The sequence below is a fragment of the Clytia hemisphaerica genome, unplaced genomic scaffold (genome assembly GCF_902728285.1).
Source record: "Clytia hemisphaerica strain Z4C2 unplaced genomic scaffold, Clytia hemisphaerica genome assembly, whole genome shotgun sequence".
Taxonomy (NCBI): domain Eukaryota; kingdom Metazoa; phylum Cnidaria; class Hydrozoa; order Leptothecata; family Clytiidae; genus Clytia; species Clytia hemisphaerica.
The window spans coordinates 2,002,474-2,013,833 of NW_027103286.1; the positions used below are offsets into that span (position 1 = coordinate 2,002,474).

At 36.8% G+C, this 11,360-nt stretch overlaps 1 long non-coding RNA gene across 1 annotated transcript; it reads left to right on the plus strand.

The window, feature by feature from the left end:
• The first annotated feature begins 8,682 nt into the window (after positions 1 to 8,682).
• Positions 8,683 to 10,914, plus strand: LOC136806693 (uncharacterized). The gene is made up of 3 exons (XR_010846590.1): positions 8,683 to 9,093; positions 10,113 to 10,215; positions 10,430 to 10,914. It is a non-coding gene; the product is annotated as an uncharacterized lncRNA (long non-coding RNA).
• The last annotated feature ends 446 nt before the right edge of the window (positions 10,915 to 11,360 follow it).

The window sequence follows — 11,360 nt, forward strand, 5'->3', positions numbered from 1 at the left end:
TGAATAGATATGAAAGAGATAACACAACATTAAATTGGCGACGAAGATAAAAATTATTTTGAAAGTATTTTGTGTTTTGTTTGTGGATGCCTAGAAGAAGAAAAGATATGGCAGTTAAAAATTTGAACTTACCAGCGTTCCCGACGCTCGACTTGGGAGAAGTTGATACAATATCTTCAAGATGGAAGAAATATAAACAACGCTTTGAACTTTTGTGTACGGCGATAGGAGTTACAGAAGAAAAACAGAAACTTGCAATGTTTTTAACTTATGTAGGAGATGAAACCTACGAAGTGTACGAGAATGTCAAGCCGAGTGACACAGGATTCAATACAACTATTGAGGCTCTCGATAATCATTTCACACCGCAAACAAACACCAGCTATGAGACATTTGTTTTCAGAAATTTAAAACAAATGGACGGAGAAGGTTTGAATGAATTCTACATAAGACTCCGTGAACAAGCCCCAAAATGTGGATTCGAAAATACAGATTGAACATCAAACAACAAATCGAACTTTCAACAAACATAGAGAAGTTGAGATTATACAGTTTCCAACATCCAAATAAAACTTTACACGAATTATTGACAATCGGTCGAACCTACGAAGCCACTACAAAACAAATACAGGAAATCACGAAAAACAAACGTGTTTCAGATGAAGATGTTTTCTACGCCGAGAGAAAAAGAAACCAACAAGACAGGAGATACCAACCACAAGACTCCAGAAGACCAACAAATGACGCAAGGAGAGATGGTAAGAATTTCAAGCGACGTGGAGGGAGTTACTAGTCAAAGCTGTTATAAATGTGGAGGGAAGTTTCCACACAAAAATCGGTGCCCAGCAGAAGGGAAGACATGTAATAAGTGTCATAAAATAAATCACTTCGCAGTAGTCTGTAGGAGCAATAAGGCCAGGGGTAGTAGCTCATCTTTTGATAAACAAAAATTTCAACGAAAAACACTTAACAGCTTAGAAGACGAAACTCAATCCACGACGTTCGCAAACTTTCTTGATACAATGGAATCACTTAGCCTTGACGAAATTCTATTTAATATCGAAGTCGAAGAAACTGTATTAAAGGAGAATACTCCTAAGGCTGAGTGTGATGAGGACCTTAGACCTACGCGCGAGCTTTCGCAGTGAATCAAAAATGCAATAAATTCGATTCTGTGATCTTGGTAGAGGGAGTAAAAGTAAACTTTCTAGTAGACACTGGAGCATCTATTAGTATTTTGACATTGAGAGCTTATAAACAATTATGTGAGAAACTGAAAATTAAACCAAAACTAGAGAAAGCTAAAATTCACGTGCACACGTATGGGAGTGAAAAAGACGAAAAAAATAATTTGAAAGTTTTGGGGAAAACAACCCTTCGATCGAAACACCTAAAAAGATCAGCTGCGAAACGTTTTACGTCATTGACAACAAAGTACAAAAACCTCTTATCAGGAAGCGCTGCAATTTCTCTAGAGATTCTTTTGTTTAACAAACCTTTATACAATTTGCAAGAAAGCGAAAACGTTGAATTCCAAAGCGAACATCTGATAAACAACCCGAGTTTTGAACAATGCATTAACTCTGCACCGGAGAGTCTTCGCCCTTTGTTAAGAAATTTTGAAAATGATGTTCTCAGCAATAAAATTGGAAAACTAAAAGGTCATTAGGTGAAACTCCACATCGACAAACAAGTTAAACCGGTTGCACAAAGAGAAAGGCGTATTCCATTTGCGTTGAGAGAGAAAGCTAGAATAGAACTAGATAAACTTGAAAAAGCCGGTATTATTGAAGACGTAACAAATGAACCTACACCATGGCTTAATCCTTTGGTTATCGCCCCAAAACCAAACGGCAAAATAAGACTTTGCTTAGATATGAGATGCGCAAACAAAGCTATTTCACGAACTAACTATCCAACGCCAACAATTGACGATTTAAAATTCAAATTGAAAGGCTCAGCTATATTTTCGAAACTTGATTTACGAAGCGCTTTTCACCAGCTTGAATTAGATCCAGAGTGTAGATACATAACTGCTTTTCAAACTGACACTCGTATAAAACGTTTTAAGAGATTATTATTCGGTGTAAATTCCGCACCAGAAGAATTACAACATGTATTAAGAGCACTTATTGCCGACATCGACGGGGTATTAAACATTTGGGACGATTTACTTATCCATGCAAAAACAGAAACAGAACACAATGAAATTCTTTTGAAAGTCCTTACACGCTTTAGAGACAATGGACTTACACTAAATTTGGGGAAATGCGAATTTTTGAAAGACTCTATCGAATTTTTCGGTCATGTGTTTTCCAAAGACGGAATGAAACCCAACCCTGTCAAAGTTGAAGCTATTCTTAACGCTAAGCGACCAGAGAACCAAAAAGCCCTGAGAAGTTTTCTAGGACTAACAAACTATTTGAAGTCATTTATAAATGATTACAGTACAATTACTTTCCCACTACGTCAACTTTTGAAAAAGGACACTGATTGGCACTGGACCCCTGAGTGCGATCGAGCTTTTGAAAAACTTAAAACGGAAATGTCTTCCGACAAATGTATCGCGTATTTTGATAACAATAAAGAAACGTTTATGTATACAGACGCTAGTCCATTTGGCGTCTCAGCTATTGTTCTACAAAAATCACCAGGAGAAGAATCCCGAAAAATCGTTTGCTTTTCGTCACGCGCACTGTCAAAAACTGAAATGAGGTATGCGCAGATTGAGCGAGAATGCCTAGCTCTAGTTTACGGCTGCGAGAGAAATAGACTTTATTTACTGGGTCGACATTTTACTGCAAACACAGATCACAAATCGTTAGTAAACATTTTAACAAATCCATGATCGAACATTCCGTTGCGAATAGAAAGACTAGCTCTACGTTTGCAACACTACGACTTCACTCTGAATTACGTCAAAAGTGAAGACAACATTTCTGACTACCCGAGTCGACACCCACACGACACATCCGACAATGAACTTGCAGACACGGTTGAAGAATACGTCAACGAAATCACCGTCCAATCATGCCCAAACGCTCTTACTCTAGAAGACATCAAAGAAGCAACCAAAGCTGACTCAACCTTACAAGAAGTGATCAAATTCATAAACGATCGTAAATGGTACAGACTCGACGAGAAAAACGATTACGACCAGACATTATCAAATGAACTCAAAGCATTCCGAAAGTTTAAAGACAAACTTACAGTAACCAGTACCGGTATTTTATTGAAAGGTAGACGAATCGTTTTACCAAAAGTATTACAGAATGTCGCTATAAACATTGCCCATGTTGGACATCAAGGAATTCACAAAACAAAAGCTCTGCTCCGAACAAAAGTATATTTCCGAAACATGGACAAACTAGTAGAAAACAAAAACGCCAACTGCCTCGCCTGTCAAGCCGTCGAACGCCAAACTCGATCAACTCCACTGAAACCAACCGAAATTCCAGAAAACGTTTGGGATACTGTCAACGTCGATTACCTTGGTCCATTACCCAATGGTAAATACTTGTTCGTCCTTATCGACCAACGTTCACGATATCCCGTAGTTGACTTTACCAAGACAACCGATGCAACAACAGCAATTTCATCCCTATCTCGCACCTTCAACTTGTTCGGAAATCCAATATACATTGTATCCGATAATGGTCCTCCATTCACATCGCAAAGATTGAAAGAGTTTCTCCAATCCAGAGGAATCAGCCATCGAAAAATCACACCGCTTTGGCCGCAAGTGAACGGAGAAGCCAAACGTTTCATGCAACCACTTAACAAAACAATCCGTACCGCTCATCTCGAAGGTAAAGACATTGAAACTGAAGTTCAAAAGTATTTGTTCGCTTACCGCAACACACCACACTCATCGACCAAAGTCTCACCTTCCGAAGTTATGTTCAATCGAAAAATAAACTTTAACCTTCCACAAATTGATAACCCCGCCGAGACAAATCTCCAAGCCAACACCAACGAAAACGATAGAAAAAGTAAAAGTTATAATAAGAACTATATAGACACTAAGAAGCGAGCGCAAGACATCCTTTTTAAGCGCGGCGATAGGGTTTTAGTCCGTCAGCCTAAAGAGAATAAGCTCACACCATATTACAATGCAACACCTTTGCGCGTCACTAACGTCAAAGGAACTATGATAACTGCACAATTCGAAAACCAAGAGAACGGTATTACAAGACATGCTACACATTTCAAACGAATAGCCCCTTCTACAGGCCTTCCTACAACACAGCGAAACAAAAATGAGCAAAACACAGAACGCAAACAATACTCCTTGAGAGAGAGAAAGAGATAATTTAAAAACTTGTATATAAAACAACAAACTTGAGACTTGTATAAAGCGAGCAGACATATCCACAACGACATTTATTTGCATTTATCAAGACATTCTTCTGCTCGTTTCTCCCTTCCTTTCTAGTTTTAGCGCACCAACCAAGACGGTACTGCTGACAACATCAAGAACATAGATCATTGGTAGGCAACGAGCCACCAACAATTATCAGGGAATATTCGGTAGACCAATAGGGTCACCAGAGTTGAGCATAAGCCACTCCCCTGACTCATCAATATGACAAGGAGGAAGATGTAGTATTTTGAATATAAAGTCTCTGCGATGGAGAGCACCCTGTATATAAACGCCCTTAAGGCCATGTGATCAGTTAGTTTATGAATAGATATGAAAGAGATAACACAACATTAAAGCTGGAACTGCAAACCCATTATTTTCCTACCTTAGATTTTCCTAGGATAATATTTTTGACAAGAAAAAGTTTTAACCGTTCACAGAAGGGAGAAGAATTGAAAGAAAGATAACTTATCACTAGACAAAAAAGAGAAAAAACTTGAAAAATCTGAAGCTTTCTCTTCTGTTAAACAAATCATAAAAGAAGAGAGGGCAACAAGTGACGTCACATACGCACCATTTCGATTCAGCTGTTTGGAAGGGAAGGTCGAAGAGATAATTTTTTATGAAGCTTCGACTGTTTTAAAATTTCATTTTCATGAAATAGATTTTCCTTCTCATATTCACAAACGAAAATTCAAAGCCGAACTTGAAGTTGATATTTTCTCATATCAAATCAACAATTTCAACCTTCATGACTCCAAGCAAGATTTTTCCAAAAATATGTGTCACTTTTCAAAGTAAAAAAAAAGCCTCCAAGAATTTGGTGGTGTCACATTACTATGTACAAAACACTGAACAACTTTCAAGATGGATCAAGCAGCCACATAATAGGGTTTTTAATGAAGACCGGACCATGAATGGCACAGTTCACAGATACCGTCAACTGCTCTAACTTGGGACTATCTGACAAAAACCTCCAAAGTCATTTGATTTGAGTTAAATGAACGACGTATTAAAAAATACACGATTTCTCTTTTGCACTGAATACCGTAAGTTGGTCTAATATCGACATCCCTCGTCTAATTCAGACATCCTTTGTCCAATTCCGACACTCTTCTTTAGAGACAGAAATAATATGAAAGCTTGAATCACTGATTGAAAAAGAATTACTCCTCTAAAGCCAAGAAAAACAGTTTCAACCTTTCTATCAATTTCAGCTGATAAAAGGGGTGTCGGAATTAGAGGAGGGATGTTGACATTAGACCAAGTTACGGTAGGCTTTTAAATCGAAATATATGAAAAAAAATCCGTAGTGGAACACACGCGAATGTCTGGAACAAAGAAGAAGACCAAATTAGTGGAAATACGATGAAGCGTTTGACGTCACTCGCGCGGCATATTACACATATTACTCATTATTTGTTAATCCCATGCATCGGGCGATAGACGGTTAAGTGGCAGACATTCTCTAATTCTCCAATCGGTGTCCGGTCATTTTGAATGAAAACAAAAAAGTTATAAAGAGGGCGCGCTATCAGTGAAAGTTCTCGTGACATGTTATGACAGAAAGTATGATTGATAAACTTGGTGGAGTTATCAAAACAAATCTGTTGTCAAAGAGATTTAGCAGTAAGTGAAAATACAGGCGCCAGAATATCATCAACAGTCCCATGTTTGGTTCGACCAATCGTCCCAAGTTATACCAGTTAGAGTACCCTGCCCAGTTGGCGACCAAAATTTTTAGATTCAAATTTTTCACTTATACTTTTTACTTTTTTGAAAATCCTTTTCAACCAACCGTTAGACAACTTTTAACATGTTCTTCGTGTTTATTTTGATTATTTATTTGAGGCAATCTTCTTAGAATAAAAAACTTTCGAAGCGAGCGGTACTAGTGCCCAGTTCCCGACCGACGTACCAGTCTGTGACCGATCGCTAAAAAGAGAAAATCAGTGCTCCACTTGCAGGTAAGGTCATATTAATTGATCAGGGTGATAAAAAAACTCATAAGCTTTCGCGTATTAAATTTATTTGCACTCATTCTTTTGTTTTAAAATAGCTCACTTACATTTCGGCATGTTTTTTCAGAATTTTTCTTCAAGTCGCCATTTTTTTCTAAAGTTTGTTTTTGTTTTGTTTTGAAAGTGACGGTCTATGGAGAGTCTTCATTTGATAAAAACGCGGGAATTTTCTATGTCTACCCGGAGATTCAATATACCCGTTTCCTTTGTTATTTCAATCCGGAGCTAGAAACTTCGTATTGGAGATGTCAAGTTGAAGACCGCGGGCATGCCCCTTGAATGTTTTGATCGCAATGTAGAGTCTTCTTTTTCTTAGTTTCGATTTTGTGGGTCGCAGACTGGACGTCTAATTTCGAAACTGATTGCATCAACTTTTTTATCAATATTTCAGACGAAGGGAACTGTATTGAGCTGAATTTTATAGAAATGCTTTCTAACATACTCGTTGTTTTGGACAAGTATTTTTTGGAGTGGCAGTTGAAGCGTTTTTTCTTACGTAGCTTTTTTGTCCACAGGTAGCCATTTTTAATTTTTTTTGAAAAGTCCGTTTTTTTCGTGTGCTTCCATGCAAAGTTTGATCTTTCAGATTCTATTTGTTCTTTTCTGGAATTTTTTTTACACACTACGGGAAATAGGTCAAGGCAGATAGAGTACCCTGCCCAGTTGGCGACCGAAATTTTTTGATTCAAATTTTTCACCTACTTTTTACTTTTTTGAAAATCCTTTTCGACCAACAGTTAGAATACTTTTAACATGCTCTTCGTGTTTGTTTTGATTTTTTATTTGAGGCGATCTTCTTAGAATAAAAAACTTTCGAAGCGAGCGGTACTAAAGCCCAGCTCCCGACCTACGTACCAGTCTGCGACCGATTGCAAGAAAGAGAAAATCAGTGCTCTACTTGCAGGTAAGGTCATATTAATTGACCAGGATGATAAAAAAACTCATAAGCTTTCGCGTATTAAATTTATTTACACTCGTTCTTTTGTTTTAAAATAGCTCACTTACATTTCCCTTCGGCATGTTTTTGCAGATTTTTCTTCAAGTCGCCATTTTTTTCTAAAGTTTGTTTTTGTTTTGTTTTGAAAGTGGCAGTCTATGGAGAGTCTTCATTTGATAAAAGCGCGGGAATTTTTTATGTCTACCCGGGGATTCAATATACCGGTTTTCCTTGTTATTTCAATCCGGAGCTAGAAACTTCGCATTGGAGCTGTCAAGTTAAAGACTGCGGGCATGCCACTTGAATGTTTTGATCGCAATGTAAAGTCTTCTTTTTTTCTCTTTGCGTCTGGAATGTTTTGATCGCAATGTAGAGTATTCTTTTTCATTTTTTGAGTTTGGTCAGTTGCAGACTGGACGTCAAATTTCGAAGCTGATTGCATCAACTTTTTTATCAATATTTCACACGAGGGAAACTGTATTGAGCTGATTTTTACAGAAATGCTTTCTAACATACTCATCGTTATGGACAAGTATTTTTTGGAGTGGGAGTTGAAGCATTTTTTCTTACGAAGCGTTTTTGTCCACAGGTAGCCATTTTTTATTTTTTTCTAAAATACCGGGTTTTTCGTGTGCTTCCGTGCAAAGTTGGATCTTTCGGATTCTACTCGCTCTTTTCTAGAACTTTTTTTACACAGTATGGGAAATAGGTCAAGGCATATAACTACCAAAAGAAATTCTCCAGAGGTTTGTTTTTGTAAGACTTTTCTGCATTCTGGGTTCAAAGAGGACATGTTCATAAAACATAGGGCGAAATGTTACACTTTGTACCATTGATTTTTAATTTGTTACTGATTTATCTCTCATTCTTTTCAAGACAAAAGACTTTGGTTTTTCAATTGTAAATAGATGATATTTTGTAACTGTCCAGGTTAGATTTTTAAATAATAAGCGAGGCTTAAGATATCAGCTCCCAAAGTCAGGCAAGAAAAATGATAAAAATGTAACAACTGGAAATTTTCCCAAAATGATAAATACATAATATCTCTGGAAGTAATGCATATTTTACTATGAAACTTTCACAGATGATAAAAATGTAACTCAGGAGTGTTTCTAGCTTTTCAAAACTGCTGAAAATGGTTTTATGATAAAACTGTAACAGTTTGAAATTTTAATTTTGTACATTTTTATCACTAATTTCAAGGAAATGGTTTGGGTCTACTTGATTGCAATAAGTTTAAATTGCAAGTCAAATCATTGATAAAACTGAAACATTGGTTTATTTTCCAATAATCAAATAAATTCCTGATAAATAAGTAACAGTTACTTTTTGATCCAATATCTTTTCGGGAAGGGTGTTACATTCAGTCGAGCACACTGTCATATTTTAAACGACAAAAAAATGAGTAATCACATCATTTAGCGCCACGCTAAACAAAAGAAAAAAAAGAAAGATCAAAGGCTTAAAACAAAAAGTACTTAAAACGTTCAATAACACGTCGTGGTGAAAACAAAAATACGATATTCGTATAGCGGCTCTTATAAGGAACACATTGATATATATTTCTGCTACCCCACAACTTGCAGTCGAAAAATTAAGCAAAATATTGAAAATATTTCTGCGGTGAAGTTTTTCAAATTTCCTTATAGAAATCTCATGTTTGGCACTCCTGCACGGTAGAAAAAGTGAAGAGATGAGAAATATGACGTAAACATGATGCAAGTAGTAATTATATTCCCAAGTGATTACGAAAAGTTATTCTTTCAACAATGGTAAGTTTTTTATTACGTCTATTAGGATGACGTCTTTGCAGATTCCTGCGAGAGTTACTTTAAGAAGGTCATTGACATGCAAATGAGTTCAAGGATATTATCTAAGGCCCTCTTTATATCACGATCAATAGGGGATAAAAGCTTGCTTTTTTATGCTTTCTCACAAGCATTAATGTATACTAAGGCAACGTAAAAAGCTCGGTAAAATAGTGGGAAGAAATATAATTTTATCAGATACGTATTATCCCTGTATCACGCGAGTGGTATTTTAGCTCTCCCGCCTCTCGCACATCCCTGTGTCACAACAAAGGAAATATACCATATTACATCCCTGTCTCATGCGAGTGTGCGAGTGATGTTTTGCTTTCCTATCTCCCTGTCTCACAACGAAGGAAATATACACATCATGTCCTTGTCGGAATACACATTACATCTCTGTCTTGTGCGAGTGGGATTTTTTACTTTCTTGTCACTTTTGTCTTAATGACGCGACTTAGAATACCGCTATTATTACCCTAAGTTGATTAATTTTCGCATGTACTTTTTTTTAGCGAATTGAGAATTTGAAAAAATTACTTGCGAAGCAGCCTCTTTTTCGCTAGATTTCACCAAATTTCTTTAGTTTTAACGGATTTTCAATTTATAGCAAGAACTGAGTTTTGCGAAAAGGGCCAAAACTCATGAAAATTACGAATTTACCATTTTCATCGACCTCTAACGTTAGAGGTCGATGCCATTTTCCATTACTCCACGCGAAGTTAGAGGTCGATGCCATTTTCAATTACTCCACGCGAAGTTTAATCCACCTAAAGCGGCAGATACGTAAGGTATTTGAGTACATAATTTCACCGGTTTGGGGACTGTAAAGATCTTCTAACGCCACATGATGGACATTTAAAAATGTTAGAAAGGTTTTGAAACGCTGTTGTGTGTCAACTGTTTCATATTTGATCGGTATTAAGATGTGGTTTTGCCAGTTGAAGATTAAAATAATTTGAATATATTGCTTTTCTTTCTAGATATTCCAAATGGACTTGCCGAATAATGGTACATCTATCAAGTATCCCGGATCGAGAAGTGAACGCATCGTCATATTGCACATACAACATTAATTAGGAAAAGGTATTTCGTTCTCGAATGTTTCACCTGGTTTTATCGTCATCCTTTCATACCATTTTAATATGTATCTTTTCTTCTAGTAAAATAATTTTGTCATACACCCCTAAGGTCGTTGACTTCTATCTAAAGATAAGCTCAATAATCTAATGAAGCCTTGAATATACCGCAAAATTAGTTTCATGACAATTTTTTTTAATTCATTCGTTGCCTTTTATAGGGACCACTGGGTGAACCGATAATCAAGATCGTTCTCAGGTAGACATGACTCTTAATTGTCAACTTGACTAAAACACGACAGAAAAATCGTTTGTTCACCATCGAAGCGCGAAGAACTATGCACCCGATTGTATCCACAGAGATTATATATACAAATTCTTTTATTACACCCCTATATCAGTGACCCGGTCAGTTCCACTCAATGATGAATTACCCGGTGAAAGAAATTGCATAGAACCCAAATCAAAGATCTTATTTATGGTCTTACCGTCTTACCCCGGTCAATCTCAGTTTTTTTAAGAATTCTTGAATATTAGTTGAAAGTCAATTTTTCCCTACCAAAGGAAGTTAAAGGTTATCACTTAGTGAGCTTTGGAGATCCTATATTAAGACCCGGTGGGTTTCAAAACTTCACTGGGTCACTGAGAAAGGGGTGTTCTGTTATATATGAAATATAGAAAATGTACGTCTATGCGTGTTAGTAAATGTCCCGGGACAATGTATATCATCCGTTTATGAATTGGGGAGAGAAAAACTCCATATTGAGTAACTAAGTCATTCTGAGGGGCTCAGATAGCCGATAGAACTTTCCAAAGGGGATAAACTTGAAAAATTTTTGGGGGGGGGGATGATGAAAATTTCGAAGAGTTAACAAAAGTACACGCCGTCGCAATTTTTCCCCGACCATTTAAAACCCCAAATTTTCTTCCCCGTCAAGATATTTTGCAATAGAAATTTCCCGCTGTAGGTCCCCACCGGGTTCTATGATACAAGAGTGTTGTGCAGATTATTATGTTCTTCTATTGCTCGCTTATCCTTCTGACATGTGATCTTCACAGCTTTGGTAAAAAAAAAAAAAAAAACGCAAAGCAAATGCTTGACGAGTTTTTTTGTTCTCATAAAAAGTCTTCGTTTCTTGCTCCATCTTGATT